The sequence below is a fragment of the Apium graveolens genome, chromosome 4, assembly GCF_009905375.1.
Source record: "Apium graveolens cultivar Ventura chromosome 4, ASM990537v1, whole genome shotgun sequence".
NCBI classification, from domain to species: Eukaryota; Viridiplantae; Streptophyta; class Magnoliopsida; order Apiales; family Apiaceae; genus Apium; species Apium graveolens.
The window spans coordinates 162,263,248-162,278,205 of NC_133650.1; positions in this window are offsets into that span (position 1 = coordinate 162,263,248).

The following is a 14,958-nucleotide window of genomic DNA, read 5'->3' on the forward strand; positions in this document are numbered from 1 at the left end:
AAAGTTTGGAAAACCCAATTCTCTCCACCTCCTTCCTCCTCCTTAACATCGTTTTCTTGGTGGATACCGGTGGAGTGCTTCACACTTGAGGAGCAACTGCTAAGGATCTCTGATCGTTGTCTCCGAATTATTTTTAAAGGTTAGATTCGATCCCTCGAATTTTTATTCATGATCTTTATGCGTTTATTTGGATTTTATATGTGTAAAAGTGTTTTGCCATGCCCCCGCTGCATTTAAAATCCAACAAGAATCTCGAGTCATGTGCCTTGAACAACCACTATCCAGACCAAAGATTCCTTCTGTTTCCCTGTATACATCAAAACCAAATCAAGTTGATTTTGGTACCCAAGTTTCCTTGGGTCCTACCTTGTTAGCTTTATTCTTTGGTTTCTTAGGTTTAGTTTCATTTGACTTGGGAATTTTTGTTTCATCCTTAGTCATTTTAGTTGGACCTTTGAAACCAGTCATTAGAACAGAATTATCATGCACATTTTGATTAACAGGAAAAAGGAATGATGTTTACAAACATGTTATTCCAGTAAGGCATGCTAAATAGAATTTATGGCATACTAAATGCAGCATAATAAGGATTAGGTGCAAATGGCATATTAGCAAATTGTGCATTCATATTCTGAGTAGACAAAGCATTCATAGGCATGGTAGGCAAAGCAGTCATGTTGGGAAAAGAGGGAGGCACAGACATAGGAGTAGGCATGGCAAGTTTGCAATGAACAAACAGGTGATTAACACTACCACACTTAACATAGATTTTTCTTGTTGCATATTTATCAGGTTTGTAGTTGCTATGCTTGTTAATTCCTAGTTTCCCATTTTTATTGTTTTTCTTTTTAGTTTCTGTTTTAACCTAAATCTTTTCTAATCTGTCATTCAATTGCTTGATGGACAGATGACCAACATTAACTTTCTTCTCCTTCTTCACTTGACTTGATTCTCTTGGAACAAAGTTTTTGGAAACTGATCCATATTTCTCACTCAACTTGGCAAGCTTAGCTTTGCTCACAGGTTTACTCACAGCTGACGGATGTGGCTCTTTATCACTCGACGGATAATCTTTTTGATTATCCGACAAATGATTTTCATCATCCGTCGAGTCCACATCTGTCAGCAATCCTTCAACCAAGTTGGATTCCAGCTTATCCTTACTCTTTTTCCAGGATGCATCACAAAATGACTCAATACCTTGAACTTTAGTGATTTGAGCATGGACATCTCTGGATGATTTCCATGCTTTAATCACTTCCTGTTCTCGTTCAAGCTGATTCTTTAAAATCTCTTCCTTCTTCAAGGATTCAGTTAATTCATCCTTAGCAATCTTACACTCAATTCTCAATTTTTCAAATTCAATAAACTGACACTCTAGCACATTATTCCTCTTACTTAAAAATAAATTATTTTCTTTAATTTTAGCATTTTCCTTAGTGAGGGACTTAAGTGTAACACGCAAGTGATATAATTCTGTGGACATGTCATTTATGGCATCATTATACTCAGCTTTAGATAAATGTGCTAGGTTAGTGGTGATTACCTGATTACTTGAAGAGCTTGTTTCTGTTTCATCAGACTTGGCCATCAGGGCTAGATTGACATAGTTGGTTTTTTCATCTTCATCCAAACCATCTGCAGCCCAGTCATTCTCATGTGTGATGAAAGCCTTTTCCTTTTGTTGGAGCAGCTCAAAGTATTTCTGTTTATAATCAGCAGGCTCAAACTTCTTCTTGCTAGGATCAGACTTTCTACATTCACTTACAAAATGCCCTGCCAAGCCATATTTGAAATATTTGAATTTGGATTTATCCACCATGTTTCTACTTGGCTTGGCTGCTCCAAAATTCTTTTTGAATTTGAGCTTGGAAAATCTTCTGGATAGGAATGCTAGATGTTCATCAATTCCATCCATGTCATCTTGGCTCAAATGATCTTCATTTTCAGCTACCATCCCTTTATCCTTACTTTCACAGACCTTTGATGTAGACTAAACAGTGTCTACCTTCATAACTTTCTCCTTCTCTCACTCAGCAACTAGTGCTATGAACCCTCCTTTCTTCCTTCCTTTCTCCATCCTCTCATCTTGATCTATTTCAAGCTCATAAGTTTTTAGGATGCCATACAGTCTCTCCAAGGTGAACTCCTTGTAATCCTGAGAATTTTTCAATGAGATTGTCATTGGCTTCCACTCTTTTGGAAGAGACCTAAAGAACTTGAGGTTAGAGTCTTTTTTTATAGACTCTTCCATGCAACTTCAGAGCATTTGGTAGTTTCTGAAATCTACTAAAAATATCAGTGAGAGACTCACTTTCTTCACAGTGGAAGTGCTCATATTGCTGAATTAGCAACTACATCTCATTCTCCCTTACTTACTCAGTACCATCACAAATAATCTGGATTGTATCCTAAAATTCTTTGGATGTTTTGCAGTTAATGATGTTATCAAACATATCACCATCAACTCTATTGAACAATATATTCATGGCCTTCTTGTCTTTCCTGACTTGCTCAATATCAGGATCTGACCATTCATGCCTAGGCTTGGGAACAGATGGTTCATTGCTAGTTGCAGCTCTCATTGGTACATGAGGACCTCTTTCTATATAATCCATATAGGCCTCATCTTGGGAAAGAAGATGTAGGTGCATTTTCACCTTCCAGTGGTGATAATTATCTTTGTCTAGAAATGGAATTTTGACTCCAACATCCTTCTTGTTCATCTTGTTATTTGTTGTGATCTTTACACTCTTTGTACTTCAAGAGATTTCTCTCATACCAATTGTTATTACCTAACAATAGAACAAGAATTACAGAAGGGGGGTTGAATGTAATTCTGGCTACTTTTTCAAGATTTTAAAACAATTCTAATTCAATAAGTATATAAGTGTTTGATTTGCAAAGTGCGGAATGAAGAGATATATAAATCAAAACACAGGCTTTTAAAAGTTTCTGGTAGATTTGAAAGTATCCACCAGATATATATATATATATATATATATATATATATATATATATATATATCGAATGAGAACCCTGTGAAGCTTGAATAGCTCACAACTGCTTACAAGTAGATAACTAAACTTACAAAGAAATGCTATAGAATACAGCTTGAAAATGTTTCTCTGAAAATGTGTGTGGTTAGTTAATTATTCTACTAGCTACACTTGGTTTATATATCACCAAGTTTACATGACAATAAGACAAGATAATAAAACAAAACATATTTAGTCTAACTCCTTGTTGTTTTACTACTTTATTCCAGCATCTTTGAATATCTTCATAATAGCATGGAAATTGTAATGTTTTTTTGTTCTCAAATTCCTGCTTAACGGGCTGCCACTTTCCTTTTGCAAACACCAAACGCATGTGACTGTGTTGTCATTGTCAACAGATATTTGAATTTGATCATCCGTCGGGTACATGCTTGTCATCTATCGGGTAGCTTTGTTGATCATCCGTCGGGTAGCTTTGTTGATCATCCGTCGGGTAGCTATTTGTCACTTGACTCCATTTCACTTATACAGAATTACAAGACATCTTATATTTACATTTAATCAACCTATTCTACATATCCACTAGTAGTCAACATGACTCATATGCTCCTATAGATTCTACACAAAGTTGTTTGTAGAAATGTGCTACAATACTTATTTTTACATAAGCTACTCACCTGGTGGATGTCAAATCGTCATCTGTCGGGACTATATTAAATCATCCTTCGGGACTATATTTGATCATCCATCGAGTGCTACAATATACACTAAGTTAAATCTACTAAGATGTTTTGTTTAATTTATCATCAAGTTCACAACATATTCCTAACAAAATTAATTAAACCCGATATGGTCCAGTAACGAAGCACAGTTAATGAGGCCCAAAGCACTGATTATTTATTAATTTCATAATTAGTAAATAGGCTAAAATAACAGCTCATTAAGTATATCCCATAAGGATAGAATTCTAAATTGAGTAGCCTCCAAGGCTAGACAGTTTTTCTCAGAATTTGAAAAATTCCAAGTTGAATATTAAAAATAATTGAAAAATAAATATATAAAAAGTTCTGAAATTTTTATAAATCATATTTTAGTTAATTTCCAATTAAATCAAATTAATTTTGATTTATTAGAAATTGATATGTTGCAACACAATAGTTGAGTTCTTGCCTTTAGGATGAGAAATTTAGCATACCGATTTCACCTATAAGTCTACTGAAAGTTGCTTCATCCAATGGTTTAGTGAAAATGTCAGCTAGTTGTTTTTCTGTTGGAATACAAATAAGCTCAATGGTACCATTTGTAGCATGTTCTCTAATGAAATAGTATCTTACATCAATGTGCTTAGTTCTGGAATGATTAACTGCATTAGCAAAAATAGATATGGCACTAGTATTGTCACACATAATTGAAATTTTGTGTAACTTTAGGCCATAGTCCATTAATTGATTTTTAATCCAAAGCACTTGAGCAAAAAAACTTCCAGCAGCTATATATTCAGCCTCTGTTTTAGAAGTTGACACATATTTTTATTTCTTACTATACCAGGATACAAGTCTTTGACCAAGAAATTGACAGCTTCCACTTGTACTCTTCCTGTCTACGCTACATCCAGTAAAATCTGCATTTGTGTATCAAACAGCTTCAAAAACCAGTTCCTTTAGGAGGATTGTGTCCCCTTCAAGTATATGAAAATCTTCTTGACAGCTATCAAATGTGATTCTTTGAGATTTGCTTGAAATCTAGCACACAGGCATGTTGCAAACATGATATCTGGTCTACTAGCAGTTAAGTACAGTAAAGATCCAATCATTCCTCAATAACCTGAAATGTCTATACTTTTTCCTTTCTTATCTTCATACAACTTAGTAGCTATAGACATAGGTGTTGATGCAGGTGAGCAGTCAACCATTCCAAATTTCTTCAATAAATCTTTGACATACTTGGTTTAATTGATGAAAATTCCATCACTTATTTTGCTAACTTGAAGGCCAAGGAAATAACTTAATTCTCCCATCATGCTCATCTCATATTTACTTTGTATGAGTTTAGAAAATCTTTGATATAGCTTTTCATTTATAGAACCAAAAATGATATCATCCACATAGATTTGAACTAGGATAATATCACCACCATTTTGCTTGTAGAATAGAGTCTTATCAATTGTACCTCTTGTAAATCCATATTTGATCAAGAATTCTGACAGTGTGTCATACCATGCTCCAGGTGCTTGCTTCAATCCATAAAGGGCCTTTAATAATTTGTAAATAAAATATGGAAATTTTGGATCTTTAAAGCCCGGTGGATGTTGCACATAGACTTTTTCTTCTAATTTACCATTAAGGAATGCACTCTTTACATCCATTTGATACACCTTAAAAATTGAATGTGCAGCAAATGCAAGAAAGATTCTTATTGCTTTAAATCTTGCAACTGGAGAAAAAATTTCATCATAATCAATTCCTTTTTCTAGTGATTAGCCTTTGGCGACCAGTCTTGCTTTGTTTCTTGTCATAATTCCATTTTCATCCATTTTGTTCCGATACACCCACTTTGTTCGAATTATACTTCTATTCTTTGGTGCATGAACCAATTCCCAAACTTTGTTTATCTCAAATTGATTTAGCTCTTCCTACATGGCAGTTATCCAATCAGGATCAAGTAGAGTTTCCTCAGTTTCCTTAGGCTAAATTTGTAAAAGAAAGCATGCATGCAAGCATTCATTTGCAGTTGCACTCCTAGTCCTCACTCCAGCATTTTGATCACTAATTATTGCATCTATTGTGTGACTTCTATCCCATTTTCTGCTATGATCTTGTTGACTAGAGTTCCTGCATTTTCTATTATTGGCATGATTTGCAGAATTGTCATCTCTTTCTCCCCCTGAGTTTGTGCCATCAAATTCAAGTGAGCTTCTACTTTGAGAAGAATCCTCATTTCCATGGTTCACTGGTTCATTTGTTTCTTCATCCACTCTATTGATTGTGTTGATCTCAGCATCATCTTCAGAATCACTATCAATGTTTAGATTTTCAAATTTTAAGACTTTGGCTTCATTTTCATCAAGGCATTCCAAGCCTGGACACTTTTCATCATCAAAGGTCACATCAATGCTTTCTATAATTTTCTTTTTCTCAAGCACATAAACTCTGTAGGCAGTTCTTTCCAATGAATATCCCGGAAAAATAGCTTTAAAAAATTTAGAGCCAAATTTTTCAATATATTCAGAGTTTTCTTTGAGCACAAAGCATTTGCTTCCAAACACATGCTGATGTTTCATAGTAGGCTTTTTTTTGACAAAATTGAGTAAGGTGATTTGCCAAGGTTTTTGTTGATTAAATATCTATTTTGAGTATAGCATGCAGTATTGACAGCTTCTTCCCAAAAACTTGTTGGCAAATTGGCATCTTGCAGCATTGTTCTTGCAGCTTCAACTAGAGTTCTATTTTTCCTTTCAACCGCACCATTTTTCTGAGGTGTTCTTACAGCTGAGAACTCTTGAACAATGCCCTTGTCTTTGCAGAATACACTTAAAGCTCCATTCCTGAATTCGGTGTCATTATCACTTCTCAATATCTTTACACAATTTTGATCCTCAGCCTGCTTCTCAACTTTCTTTATGTGTTCAATAATGATTTATGGAGTTTCATCTTTTGAATGCATAAATTCCATCCCAAGTGTATCTTGAGTAGTCATCCACCATCATCAATGCATATTTATTTCTTGAAATAGACAAGACATTAACTGGTCCAAATAGGTCCATGTGAATAAGTTGCAATGGTGCACTTATTGAATATACAGTCTTACTCTTGTGACTGGACCTCTTCATTTTGCCTTTCTGACAAGCCTCACAAACTTCATCTTGAGCAAATTCCATATTTGGCATGTCTCTCACTAATTTCTTTTTCACCAGGGTATTTAATTGTTTTGAAGTTCAGGTGAGAGAGCTTCTTGTGCCATAACTTGCTTTGCTCAATTGATGCTTTGGTGTAGAAGCAACAATTTCCATCCTTGTTTGCCGAATTTAGGTCTGAAACAAACAGGCTTCCGTTCCTTGCTTCTTTCCGAGCAACTTCACCAGTTTTCTTGCTAGTGATTGAACAATCTTCTTTGTCAAATATCACATTTAATACTTTATCTGTAAATTGGCTGACACTTAGAACATTATTTCAAGACCAACAACTAGTGCTACATCTTCAGTGACAACATTTCTAAAAATCAACTTCCCATATCCCATTGTGAATCTTTTATTGTTGTCTCCAAAAGTCACCAATGGGCCAACCATCTCCTCAAATTGTGATAACAGGGCTTTATCACCTGTCATATACCTGGAACATCCACTGTCAATGATCCATATTATTTTATTCTTCTTTCCCTCGCACAATGAGAATTAAGTGTGTTTAGCTACCCAAGCAGTGTTAGGTAATTTCTTCTTTTTCACGAAAGTTGCAAAAATAGAGTTTGAGCTTTCAAAAAGAACATCACTCATTGTTTGATTGACATTATCATTTTTAACCGTAAATCCAAGATTTACTTTGTTGAGATATTTTCTTAATTTATGACAGCTTGTCATAACCTTCATATTGCAAGGAATGCAATCAAACTTGTCACATAATGAATAGGGGTCTTCATCCAATGCCTCATTATATTTGCATGCTCCCACTTTTGGCTCACTAACAACCTTTCTACAAAGGTGAGTTAGATGATTTATTGAGCCACATATTTGACATTATTTCCTTGGAGCATCTGCAACATAGGCATAGTTGTTGCTCTTGTTTACACCTATCTTTCCATTCATATTCTTTTCCTTTTTGCCAGCATTCTCAGTTTTGACTTCCTTGGTTGGTGTCTTTGTAGTTTGATTTACTATGGGCTTCTTTTCATATTCAGCAGTAGGAGTGGTTTATGCATTGTTCTTCTAATTATCTTCATCTGCAATTTCTGCTTGATGACCAACTCAACTTCACTAAAATCAACCTCACAAGCTTTGAACAGAGGTGCATTAACTTTCTTTAGCATCATAGGAACATCATAGTTCACTGATTCTTTTCCTTTGTCATCTTCACCTTGCTTGTGAGAATTTAATGCCTCATAGTCCGAACCAATAGATATGTTAGCACGTGTATAACGACTGGGAAATCACGCTTGTATTATATCATAATAAAGATAAATTATGTGTTTTATTAAGCCATTTATGTGTAATTAGTTATAAAATCATAATTGTTACGTGTTATGTGTATTATGTATGACCCGAACTATGTTTTAATAGCCGATATTTCAAATAAAATAAATGGCCTTATTTTTCTTAGAACGGCTTGTACCATCGCATTATTCTGAACATTTAGATATTTTATAAATTTTCTCGTTTCGCAAAAAATGACTTTTACGGGCGCCATTGGTTGTTAAAACCCCTACATAAATCACATTTTTAATTTTATAAAATTATAGAACTTTTATTTATACCATTTTTTTCATTGTTGGATAATTCACAATTTTTGAGATTTTTTGGCATATATATTGTACATATTATTTATTTAAAAATTAAAATTTAATACTAAAAAATTATAAAATTAGGGGCCAATTAATTTTAAAAGATGTATAATTAGGGCCTTAATTTTAATTAGGAGTATTAATATTACTACTATAAATAGCCTAATTTTTATTTAATTATTATTAATTATTTATTAAAAATCAGAAAATTATCAAAATTCTCTATTTTTCGGGTTGGATTTTCCAAGGTCGGGTCGAAAAATCAAGCAGTGATTTTGGACTGATTTCTGCATTAAATCGATCGATGTGAGTATCAAAAATGATTCTCTTGATCTGTTCTTTCGATTTCTGGTACTAATTTCATGTTTTGATTCGTTGTTTTTCAATTTTGATTTCTAGGGTTTATACCCAAATTAGGACTTTTTGATTCTAGGGTTATTATGATGATATGATGATTGATATAGCTTCCTTGTGATGTTTACAGTTGATTCATGGTATTTAATTGTTCGAACGATACCTGAATAAATGAATTCGATTTCTAGGTTTTATACTTAATTTTAATTGAATCGTTTTTTTATTTTAGAAGAAGCTGAGGTTGTTTAGAGGTTAGGGGTTTGATTATATGTGTTATAAGTTTTAATTTAAGCAATTAACCTTGAAGTTTCCTGTACGAATCCGTAAATTCGATGTTTTGGCCGAAGATGAGTTTGATTTGATCGGAGAAGATGGTCTAGGGGTTATTCCGGTTCGTTTTGGCCTAAAACAGAAAGAGGAGGTGATTTGCAACGATTTGGGATCAAAAAAGATCCCAAACGATACATTTTTGACTCCAAATGGACTCACCGGAGTTCGGTGAAGTCGCCGGATTCTGGGTTTCGTCTAGATTCCGGTGGTGTTCTTCACCGACCTGGGTTTGACCCGTTTGACCCAACTAAATAACCCGATTTTGATCCATTTTTGTCAGAGATTGGTTTCTAACAAATGTTTCTGAAAAAATATTTTATTTTTATTTTTATTAATTATAAAATCAGGTTTTTATTTATTTTATAAATTGATTAATTAATTAATTAATTAATTAATTTATATTATAAATAAATCTGAAATATTTTCTAAAAATCAAAATTATTTTCAATAAATCATAATAAATTTATTTTAATCCCAAAAATTATAGAAAAATCATCTTTAATTTTGATTTTTCCTAAATAATTAATTAAAAATATTTTTAGGGTTCAATAATCAAGAATACTTATTTTTATTGAATACTAATGGATTTATCTATATTTAACGAATAATAATTGAACCGTTTACCCGATTTGAGTGAAACGAAAGCCCTTTGACTCAGAAAAATTTTCTGTTTTAATTAAAAATAGTTTTAAATCTTAATTTCTTTTTGAAGCGAGTCGACTTTCTATATTTATTTACTAGTAAGCCTTATTGCGTATAGAAACGAGTACCTTAAATCCCAAAAAATAGGAAACGAGTCAGATATTGTTCAGTTAAGCGAATAGTGAGTCGATTTCGATTCTAAAAATTATTTTAAACCTACTTTGACTATGTGAACTTGTGTGTTATGTGAATTATGTGGTTAATCGAGTCTTATTTTATAATAATTAATGTACGGGTTAGTAATACGCTTAAGGGTAGACGATAAAGGCTATGTGAAGTCGGTTTGAGACGCGATTGAGATGCAGGATGACTAAATAAGTCTATTTCTTTGATAAAAGCAAAGCCAACAAGGCGAGTCAAGCCGGTGATAGAAGACAGTGAAGTACTTGGAGTAAATCGCGTGAAAGGCAAGTTTTTTCCCCTATTCTAATTTCAGAATAGTGAAATTACTGCAGATTCTTATCGCAATTACACACTTATGATTCATGTTCACAAACACTGATACACAATTATTATTCCTTTGTTCATATTTTGTTTCGATTCCTGATTTCTCCTACTTCGTTGAATCCTCTATTCATATTCCAATAGTTATATATATATATATTCATATTTCTTGGTATATTCTGATATTGGGATATATCAAAATATACCGATAATCCCGGTTGCTCCCCTATGGACTGGATGATGACGATTGGGATCAGGTATACACTTGATCCTAAGGGACGAGAATTAACCGGATCCTTGTGTTGGGCCGTAGTTACTGGGTAACCGAATGGATCTATACATTGAGGTATGTATCTACACTATATTCTGGCTATTCAGCAGGATATAGGTGCAAATTTGTGTCCGGTTTAGTTTATTTGATATTCGTCGATAGTGGCCTTCGTTCTTTTCTCGCGAGTTTATGTCTTTGCAGATGTAATCAGATTACCGGTTTATTTAGCTTATTATGACACTGTTTATATATTAAGGACTTGTTGAGCAACTTATGGCTCACCCCCTGTTTTTGTTATTCAACTTATTGTTTTCAGTTAAGAAGGAAAAGGAAACCTATTAGGACTCGAGCGGTAAAGAAACGAGTCAAGCCGCAAGATCCTCTCATACCAATGATGTTGATCCCAATTCCAGAGGAAAGTTTTGAGTTGCCTGACCAGGTGTAGTGTAGATAGTTCATGTGTGTGTTTGAATAATAAAGAAAAGTTGTAGTTAAAACTTTTTAGATAATAGTTTGTAATAAAGAGAGTTTGTAAGATTTTAAATTGGGTTTGTATTAAAGTTAGATTGTGGTTCTTGTTTTCATACTTCAACCTAAAAAGATCTTGGTTAGTGTTAAAGGGGTTTAGATATATATTTGTTTAATTATTATATAGGTTGTACAGGTTTGGTGATTAGGTTTTAAACCCCAGACTTATACCCCGGGTCTGGAGGGCGTTATAGGTTTGGCATCAGAACTATAGGTTAGGTCCCTGAAAACAAGAACATTAGGATTAAGATAAGATCGGAAGATCACATAAGATATGAATAGGAGTGTTAGGATTTAGATAGGTCTAGATTAGGGATATATAGGTTCTAGGATTGCTAAGTGACCTTTTTTTCTGTATTATATTATCAGATGGCAACGTCAGTGTCTTCCGATAGGACTGTTACTGGACCAGCTGCACCAGTTATACCACCAGTGTCAGCCCAGATGTTTCCACCACTTCCACCACCACCACCACTACCTCAGGAGCCAGCACCACCAGCTCCAGAGCAGATACTAGATCCCGTAGAGATGTCTGATCCATTAGAGTTCTTTGAGCCGATGCTTCCACCTCTACTTCCGATAGAGTATCAGTTTATTCCAGATATTGAGCCAGAGGTTCTACCAGCAGTATTGCCTCCTTTGCCTCTATACGCTTGAGAGCCAGAGGTGTTTCAGATGGCCCCGTTGAGGGGATGGATGAGCACGATGGGGGATTACAATTGGGTTTTCCATAACAGGGCATGGTAGAGATACCTAGAGTTCCATCACAAGAGTCTTTGGGACAGGTTGCAGCGCCACACATGGTACCATATTATGAGTACAGTGTTGTGAGAGAGGATGTTGAGTATTGGAGATCACAATGTAGAGAGATTATGGGTTTGTTTGATCAGAGAGATCAAGGACCGTTAGCTGCACTTTAGCCATACTACATGATGAGGCATAGGCTTCATTCAAAAGTTTATAGTGCCACTCTTGAGTTAGATGCTTTGATGCATGATGGGCCGTATTCTTATGCATAGTTTCATAGAGCTACCCGTTTGGCACAGTCAGTTATTGAGATATTTCGTGATGAGTTGAGGTGCATTTTACCAGGATTCTGATGTTTGATAGTGAGAGACTAGTTGTTGTATTATATGTGACATATGTAGATAGATGTGGAATAATATAGTGTGGTTATTTATATATGTGCGTAGTATCTAGTTTTGACTTCTACCAGCAGTAGCCATGGCAGATCTGACTTAGATTTTTTGTACCAAACACATACACCTGAGGCTGGTATCATATATATAAAATCAACTTTTTTAACTTTTTCTTTTCATTTATTTAAATTCCAGTCTTTATAGCATTTACATTTATTTTATCATTTTACAGTTCCATATTTTAAATTCTGTTTAAATTTAAAACAGTGTACCACCATTTTCATTTCAAATTATAAAATCATTTTAACTGATTGTTTCAATTCTAAATCATTTAAATTTCATATTTTAATATTAGTCAAATTGCTTTCTTTCCATTATCCATTGTTTAAATTTCCTGTTTTAATACCAGATAAATTGTTTCTTTATCTATTATCAACTGTTTGGTAAATCATTAAAAAGAATCATTGTTTTATTATCAAAAAAATGGTACCAAAACGAAATCCCAGAACTGAAACCTCCAACAGCAACTCTGAAGGTCAGAATAATGATACTATGAACCAAATGTTCCATCTGATACAACAACAGATGGTAATGATGCAACAGCAGATGCAACAACAATAACAACATATTCAGCAACAGATGTTACAATAGCCACCTCGTTCTGAACCTCAGATACCACCAGTTGTTCCTGTTGTTACCTTTAAACAGTTTCAGTCAGTTAAGCCTCCAGAGTTTGAGGATACAACAGATCCTACTAAAGCTAGGGCTTGGCTAAAAGAAATAGAGAAAGCGTTTCCACTCGTGAAAGTTGTATAGGATCGGAAAACTAATTTTGCAAGCTACTTCCTGAAAGGGGAAGCAAATTATTGGTGGGAATCCAGAAAAGCTTTAAAGGGTGAAGATATTGTGACCTGGGATAGGTTTACGGAATTATTTCTGGAGAAGTATTTTCCTCACTATATGAAGAACCAGATGGAAATCCAGTTCTTGGAATTGAAGCAAGGGAATATGTCAGTTATTGAATATGAAGTCAAGTTTACTGAGTTGGTTAGGTTTGTTCCGGAGCACGTGAATACTGAAAAGAAACGGGCCAAGAGATTCCAACAGGGATTACAACCATGGATTCACAGCCGAGTTGCAGTTTTTAAATTGACGACCTATACCGCTGTGGTTAAGAAAGCTATGATTATTGAAGGGGAAAGTGGAAGGTCCCAAAAGGAAAAGGGATAAGGGAATTTGCAGAATCGTTCCAACAGGAAGCCGAAATTCCAAGCCCGGAAAAAATGAATTTCAAAAGGAGAGGACAAGGCAATCAGAGAGGCGGTAATCGTTTCCAAACTCCCAACAAGCAAGGAATTATTAGACCCCCACTACCGTACTGCAAAACATGTGGTCAGAAACATATGGGCGTCTGTATCAAAGAAAATGTGACATGCTTCAGATGCAAATAGAAAGGGCACTGCTCTAACGAATGTCCAGCAGAAAGAACAGAGGTTACTTGTTTCCAATATGAAAAGAAAGGACATGTTGACATGGATTGCAGAGGATCAACTATGGCCGCTAGTGTTCTGAAAGTAGTGGCACTACCTCCGCCACCACAACATAATCAGCCTATAGCAAGAACTTTTAACATGACAATGAAAGAAGCTGTGCAGAGTCCTAATATGATCGCAGGTCCGCTTTCTGTGAATTCAGTAAATGCAAAAATATCGATTGATTCTGGAGCTACGAGATCTTTTATATTTGAAGAATTTATTTAGAAGATATGTTGCGAAATTCAACGGTTGGCGCGAGACGTTAATTATAAAATTAGCGAATAACGACCAAGTTTCTGTAGATCGAGTATGTCCCGAATGCGATATCGATATAGCCGACATTATTTCTCTAAGGACTGGATTCTTTTCAAGTTAGGAGAGTTGGATGTTATTTTAGCGATGGATTGGTTAGTTTATCATAATGCTCAGATAGATTGTGTGAATAAGAAAGTGAAATTGTGAACTGCGGAAAATGCAACGGTAATATTTAAAGGCAAAAAACAGCGAAATAAATTCCTGATTATGATGCAGACCAAACAATTGCTACAACAAGGATGTGAAGTGTATATAGCTTATGTATTAGATACTGAGGAAGAAAGTCTCAAGATGGAAGATATTCCAGTTGTATGTGAATTTCCAGACGCTTTTCCAAATTAACTTTCAGGATTATCGCCATATCGAGAAATTGATTTTGCTATCGATTTAGCACCAGGTACGGAACCAGTTTCAAAAGCTCCCTATTGGATGGCACCGGTTGAAATGAAGAAATTGTCAACCAATTACAAGATCTTCTGGACAGAGGAATCATAAGACCTAGTGTATCTCCATGGGGTGCACCGGTATTATTTGTGAAGAAGAAAGATGGCAGCATGCGACTATGTATCGACTATCGTGAACTAAATAAACTGACTATCAAGAATAAATATCCTTTATCGCGGATCGAAGATTTGTTTGATCAACTGAAAGGAGCCGCATGGTTTTCCAAGATAGACTTAAGGTCGGGATAACATCAATTGAAAATCAAGGCTGAAAATATTCCTAAGACTGCTTTTTCTACCAGATACATACATTATAAATTTCTCGTAATGGCATTTGGTTTGACCAACGCACCAGCAACATTCATAGATTTAATGAACAGGGTATTCAAAAGGTATTTGGACAAATTT